The sequence below is a fragment of the Galeopterus variegatus genome, unplaced genomic scaffold, assembly GCF_000696425.1.
Source record: "Galeopterus variegatus unplaced genomic scaffold, G_variegatus-3.0.2 Scaffold1525, whole genome shotgun sequence".
NCBI lineage: Eukaryota > Metazoa > Chordata > Mammalia > Dermoptera > Cynocephalidae > Galeopterus > Galeopterus variegatus.
This window is the reverse complement of record NW_007727636.1, coordinates 142728-149761: the sequence shown is the minus strand read 5'-3', so window position 1 is coordinate 149761 and position 7034 is coordinate 142728. Positions and strand designations below refer to the sequence as shown.

General features: G+C 40.4%; 1 pseudogene; it reads right to left on the bottom strand.

The window, feature by feature from the left end:
* Positions 1-4762: 4762 nt before the first annotated feature.
* LOC103594301 lies at positions 4763-5284 on the bottom strand (annotated as a pseudogene).
* Positions 5285-7034: the final 1750 nt, after the last annotated feature.

Sequence of the window (7034 nt, the reverse complement as noted above, 5' to 3'; positions counted from 1 at the left end):
GAGCCAGAAGTACCTATAAGGTCAACCATTAAAACCCTGAGCTGCACAAAAAGCCTTCCCTAGGGAAACAGCAGCAAAGCAGCAATTTAGCTAAACCGCAGAGCTCAAGCACTGGTTCCCACAGGAAGTTCCCCCATTTTAGAAATAAGCAAAGGACAAAAAATGAGTTCCAGCCCCAGCATACCACCAGCACCTCGGGGCCCACCAGCGGACATGAGGTATAGAGCTGGGGACTGGACCCCACTCCCACAACCAGGCACACTACCAGCACCTTGGGGCCCACCTGGGGATACAATGCATGGGTCCAGGGACCAAACTTCCCTCCCACAACCAGGCACACTGAGGTTTGGAGCCAGGGACCAGAAACTCCCCACAACCAGGCACACTGCCAGTGCCAAGGAGCATGCCAAAAACATTATCTCTATGTGAGTGGCCCACCACAGCCACCACAATAAGCATGGCTGCTGCAAAAGTGGCTAGACGCCACAACCACCATGCAGATGGTCCTCCAGCCACTGGAGTGCATTGACGCAAGGAGAGCCACCAGCAGAAATAAAGAAAAGAAGAGGGTGTCTCTCTCCACAAAGCCCATTCCAGAGTGACAGAAGCAGCATCTGCTCTACAATAATATTTGGGGACCTGATCACATCTCTCAGCATTGGACAGATCATCTAGGCAGCAAATCAACAGGGTACCATTATTCTTTCAGAAGGAGAGAAGAAATCTAGGGTAATTAGAGGGGGGAGGGGGAAGGGAGAGATTGGACGAGGGGCATGAAGAATAATTATGATTTGTAACAATATATATGCTAGTAATACTGATTTGATCAACATATCTCAATGTTGAACCCCCCAAAATATGTATAATCAATTTTGCTTCAATAAAACTTAAAAAAAAAAAAAAGAATGAAATTCAAACACATGAATTAATTGAAGTTTTGATCCTACTCAAAGAAATTTCTGTAACAAAGACAAATTTCCATAGTGTAAAAGACACTACAAAGCTAGGAAAAAATGCTTGAGAAGATGATCATGCTAAACTTGCCTTTCTGAATAAAGTTTTTACATAAGGACCTCTTAAAAAAATATATACATATATATATATATACACACACACATATTTAGAATGCCTTTCTGAATAAAGTTTTTACATAAGGACCTCTTAAAAAAATATATACATATATATATATACACACACACATATTTAGAATGTCAGCAAAATTGGCAAAGTAGGGGCATTCAGGGGCTGTTTCTTCCCAGAAACACTGAAAACCTCAGCAAAAACTATGAGAATCAACCTCATCAAAACTCTAGAAAATAGTCAAAGGTTTGCAGCAACCAAGTGGCCACTTGGCCAGGAGAATGGTGGCTGAAACAAGATAGGAGATCTTTCCAGCATTCCCTAGTCATCCCTCCCCTGGCTTCCTGACGGTCCCCAAGACAACATTCTGCCTCCCTGGTGTGGGTATCAGGTTCTGCAGAGAGCACAGTAGAACTTGTTCCTGAGGAACTGTGATCGTCTGTTTGTACCTGGCTGGGGTTTTCCCAAAGGAATGCTGCGAAGGCTTTCTGTGTTTTGTCAACTTGGTTCTTGAAAGCAATGAAAGCCAAATGAATAATCTGCTGCCACCCGAGGCAAAAATAAGCAGTTGAAGCAAACAATTGACCACTTGGGGCAAAACATAACAGTTTGGGCAAATAATAGAAGTGCCAAAAGCCTGAGAGTAAAAGCCAGGGAGTGAGATTTGGGGGAAGAACAGGGGCTTCAAAAAGCTACCACATGCAGGGGAAACCCAGAAAGCACACACTTGGGACAGAACACATGCTGAGAATTGGCCTGAAAAGACCCTAAGCTTTCACCTCTGGCTTGTCTTTAGGCTCAGTGCAAATACACTGAGCTAATACATACTAAGGCAAAGGTGTAAATGGTTTGGCTAAGCCTTAAAGGAGTGCCCAGCACCAAGCCAATCTACATACAAATACCTGGGGAGTTAATATCTTTCCTTCCTTCCTTTCTTTTCTTTTCTTTCTTTTTTTTTTGGCACATGATAATAGTCAAAATGTCTAGTTTTAACAAATAATTATGAAGTATGCAAGGAAACAAAAAACTATGGTCCATTTACCAAAAAACAAACAAAAAAAAAGAATTAACAGAAACTCACCCTGAGGAAGTACAGACATTAGACTTACTAAACAAAGACATAAATGTCTTAAATATGCTCAAAGAGTTGAAGAAATCCATGAGCAAACAGTTAAAGGAAACCAGGAGAATGATGTCTCCATGAACAGAAAATAAATTGTTTCTCAGTAAGGAGAAACAAATTATAAAAATCAAGATTTCAGAGCTGAAAAGTACAATAACAAAAGATTCACTAGAGGAGTTCGACAACAGATTTGAGCAGACAGAAGAAAGACTCAGCAAGCTTGAAGATAGGTCAAATGAAATTATCCAATATGAGGAGCAGAATGAAAAAAGAATTTAAAAAATGAATAGCACCTGAGAGACCTACCAGACACCACAAAGTGGACCAGCTTATACATAGTGAGAGTCTCAGAAAGAGAGGAGATAAAGGGGCAGAAAAATGTTTGAAGAAATAATGGTCACAAACTTCCCAAATTTGATAAAAGGCATGAATCTACAAATCTAAGCTCAGTGAACTCAAAGCAGGATAAATTCAAAGAGATCCATACCAAAATAGTTTGATATTATAATCAAATTGTGAAAAGCCAAAGCTAAAGAGCCAATCTTGAAACCAACAAGAAAGAAGCAACTCATTGCACAGAAAAGGCTTCAATAAGATTTACAGCCAATTTCTCTTCAGAAATCATGGAGCCTAGAAGGCAGTGGGATGACATATTTAAAGTGCTGAACAAAAAAACAAAACAAAGAACTGTCAACCAAGAAGTCTGTATCTGGCAAAGCTATCTTTCAGAAATGAAGGAGAAATTAAGACATTCTCAGATAAACAAAAGCTGAGGGAATTTATTACTTGTAGTCCTGCCCTACAAGAAATGTTGGAAGTGTCCTTCAGGCTGAAGTGAAGGGACACTAGGCAGCAACTCAAAGCCATATAAAGAAATAAAGAACATTAGCAAAGGTAACCACAAAGGTAAATATAAAAGCAAGTATTAATGTATTTTGGGTTCATAATGCCTCTTTTTTTCTCTGTGATTTAAAAGACAGATGCATAAAACAATGATTATAAATCTATGTCAATGGGCATAAAATATAAAGGCATAATATGTGACAACGATATAAAGGGAGAGGAAGAGAGTGTATACTATTGGAGATAAGTTGCTATTAATTCAAGCTAGGTTGTTTAAAGTTTAAGATGTTGATTGTGATCCCCAAGTTAACCACTAAGAATATAACTAAAAAGTATACAGTAAAGGACATAAGAAGGGAATCCAGAATGTGCAAATGTGTAGACAGAAAACAGGTTGGTGGATCTGAGGGGCTGATGGGGGAGGAAGGGAAGTCACCGCTTAACAGGGTGTCTGCTGGGGTGATGAAAAGCTCAGAGTGATGATGGCTGTACCCTGTGAACATACTTAATGCCACTAAATTATACACGGTTAAATTGTTACAGTAGCAAATTTTATGTTATGTGTATTTTTCTAGAATAATAGTAATAAAAAAGCACACACACATAGGCGTCACTCAAAGCAAACATTCAAACTACCACAGGCCTCAATGGGAGCCTAAACCCAACTCTGTGCCATAGAAGTTACAACACACACTTGTGAATGTACCTACATCCTCCTTCTCGAAAGCATGTTGAGTGTTCCCTAGATAATTTCGCAGGCCTTTGAGGCCACAGGGTAAGCCATGCCAGATGTCACACAAAATGTCAAATAGAATCAATTCCTGGTGCTCAGGGGTTAACAAATATGGTAAATCATAATAGACATGTAATAATAACAATGAGGAAAACTCACACCCTCAATTTTTTACATATTCTGTCTTGTTTGGTGTCTTAGCACCTTATCTCTATTCTATTTAGCTTTGATATTATTAGGTTATTAATTCATTAAGGTCTGTTTCTCTAGTCCATGATAAACTTTTGGAGAGCAAGGACTGATCACTATTGATCCCTGTGTCTAGCGATGCCTGAAACTTAGTAGACGTTTAATAAATATCGACCGACTGAATATGGACATACTTGTACAATGTTCAGAGAAAAGGGGATTCTGATTCCTAGAGAAGCCAGAGGGTGAAATGTAGAAACTCTTTACCCACAGGGTGGATCCTCGTGACTGAGCGATCCAGGGATTTTTATGGCAATGTCCAGTTTTCCATGATATAAAAAGTCATATGTGCAGGTGGCACGTAGTGGTAGAACCATGGAAAGGATGATGATATCACTTACTGGAGTGTTTATATTTGTTTTATCGTATTGTTTTTCAGTCTGTTTCTAGGAGAGCTCCTCTCCCCCCTGAATTCTAGTGAATAACATAGCTTTTGATTAGCTTCTACTACTTACAAAAGGTGTTTTCTGTCTTGAAACTTAGCAAGATTCACCAGTCAGGTAAAACAGAGTTCTCTGGCCAAAAAAACCAAACAAAGTAAGAGAACACAGACTGTGACAGACACTTGCAAGTTCCATTGTCATTCGTTTATTGCTTCTGGTTTGTAATATTCTTTAGCATCTGGATGCAGTTTTAAAAGAAGTGCTCTGTATGGACCAGTGTTCCTACAATCTGTAATTCAATTCCTTTATTTCTTTCTTTTTTTTTTTTTTTGGTTGTCAAACAATCCTCTATTACAATATTTTCCCACGTACTTTTTCACTAGCCGGGCACACCACTGCGCCACTGATGACGTCATCTACGACGTCACGAGGGTGGTGATGGGCGACATTGCAGCCTGCAGACTGGGCAGTCCCCAGGATGTCTTCGGTGGTTCCAGAGAGTTCTCTGGCTGAAGATCAGTGCTGCATCTGTCGGGCAATGCTGACAATGTCATCAAAAATAGTATTTCCTCTATGTTTAATGTTTTTCTGTTTCTTCCTGTCTCTTGGTGGTTCCCCGAGGGCTTTGATGATCAAGGCAGAGGCAGAAGGTACCACCTCAATCTGGGCCTGTCTGTTCTGAATGGTCAATTTCACTGTAATCCTCAGACCCTTCCAGTCACCGGTTGCCTTGGTGATGTCATCACCAACCTTTTTGGGGGACAGACCCAGGGGGCCGCTCTTGGGGGCCAGGGCAGACATGGCACCTACTTCACCACCCGTACACCTCGGGTACACAATTTTGATCTTGTCGTGGTTGAATTTAGGCAGCATAGTAGAGGCGGCTGGTGTCGGATGAACCCAGATTGTGAATGACCAAAGAAAGTTGCGCCTTGGCCTCCTCCCAGCCAAAAGCCGAAAGTAGCTATGATTCAATTCTCAACTTCAAATGAAAGTGACTTCTTCACTTAAAATACACGCATACACACACACACACACACACACACACACACACGAGGGTATTTCAAAAAGTTGATGGAAAGATTTGCATTATCTTTCAATTCTGTTTTTCCACGAAATAGTTCAAGTACACTTGTGTGTGTGGGTGTATTTAGTATACTACTAACATTACCTACAAATGCTAACAAGAGTTAATGATTCCTTGTGCTTTTTCAGCTCATTTAAACTTGTTAACATTTCAGGAGAATGCTACCTGTGGAAATTAGGACCCCATCACAGAACAACAACTAATTAGCTCAGGATCTGCTCAGCGGCGGTAGCTATGCTACAGAGCTAATGAAGTCTAAGCTTCAGGACCCTTCATCTGCATGGGCCCCTTCCAAGGCACAGAGAAGGGTCTTAGCAATGTCTTTGCATGATCATGTTTTCATACAATGATTGGAATAAGATNTACACCTCGGGTACACAATTTTGATCTTGCTGTGGTTGAATTTAGGCAGCATGGTGGAGGCAGGTGGTGTCGGATGAACCCAGATTGTGAATGACCAAAGAAAGTTGCGCCTTGGCCTCCTCCCAGCCAAAAGCCGAAAGTAGCTATGATTCAATTCTCAACTTCAAATGAAAGTGACTTCTTCACTTAAAATACACGCATACACACACACACACACACACACACACACACACACACACACACACACACACACACACGAGGGTATTTCAAAAAGTTGATGGAAAGATTTGCATTATCTTTCAATTCTGTTTTTCCACGAAATAGTTCAAGTACACTTGTGTGTGTGGGTGTATTTAGTATACTACTAACATTACCTACAAATGCTAACAAGAGTTAATGATTCCTTGTGCTTTTTCAGCTCATTTAAACTTGTTAACATTTCAGGAGAATGCTACCTGTGGAAATTAGGACCCCATCACAGAACAACAACTAATTAGCTCAGGACCTGCTCAGCAGCGGCAGCTATGCTACAGAGCTAATGAAGTCTAAGCTTCAGGACCCTTCATCTGCATGGGCCCCTTCCAAGGCACAGAGAAGGGTCTTAGCAATGTCTTTGCATGATCATGTTTTCATACAATGATTGGAATAAGATATTTTAATTGCGTGTTATGACAACATTTCTGGGATCCAGCTAAGGGGACATTGAAGTAGGGATACATTTATCTGGGGGTTAGTGGGATGTACTTATGAGTTTAGCAGTCACTTCTGCTTATATTTAATAATGGGCAGCTGCCCTGCTGTAGCAAAGGCTTCCAGGAATACAGCCAGCATGCTCTGTAGCCACTCACCCAGCATCATGACACCGAGGTGTCACAGGAATTGTGTGTACACAACTTAGTCTCTTATGCCTGTTGAAAGAAAATTGTCTCCACCACACCTGAAGATTTTGACTACTTTGGCATTTTGCAGCTCATGTATATTTTTTTCTGGTGTTAGTGTATTTTATATATGCATGTCATACAATTAAAATTTTTCTTTAAAAAGTTGAAATATAACAAGATGACCTGCTCGTTTTAAAGCTGGAGCTTTGCAGTGAGGTAACAGCAACGTTCTAAAGATCTAAGATGTATTTTCTAAAATCAGAAAAGAAACATAAACACAAACAAGATGCAA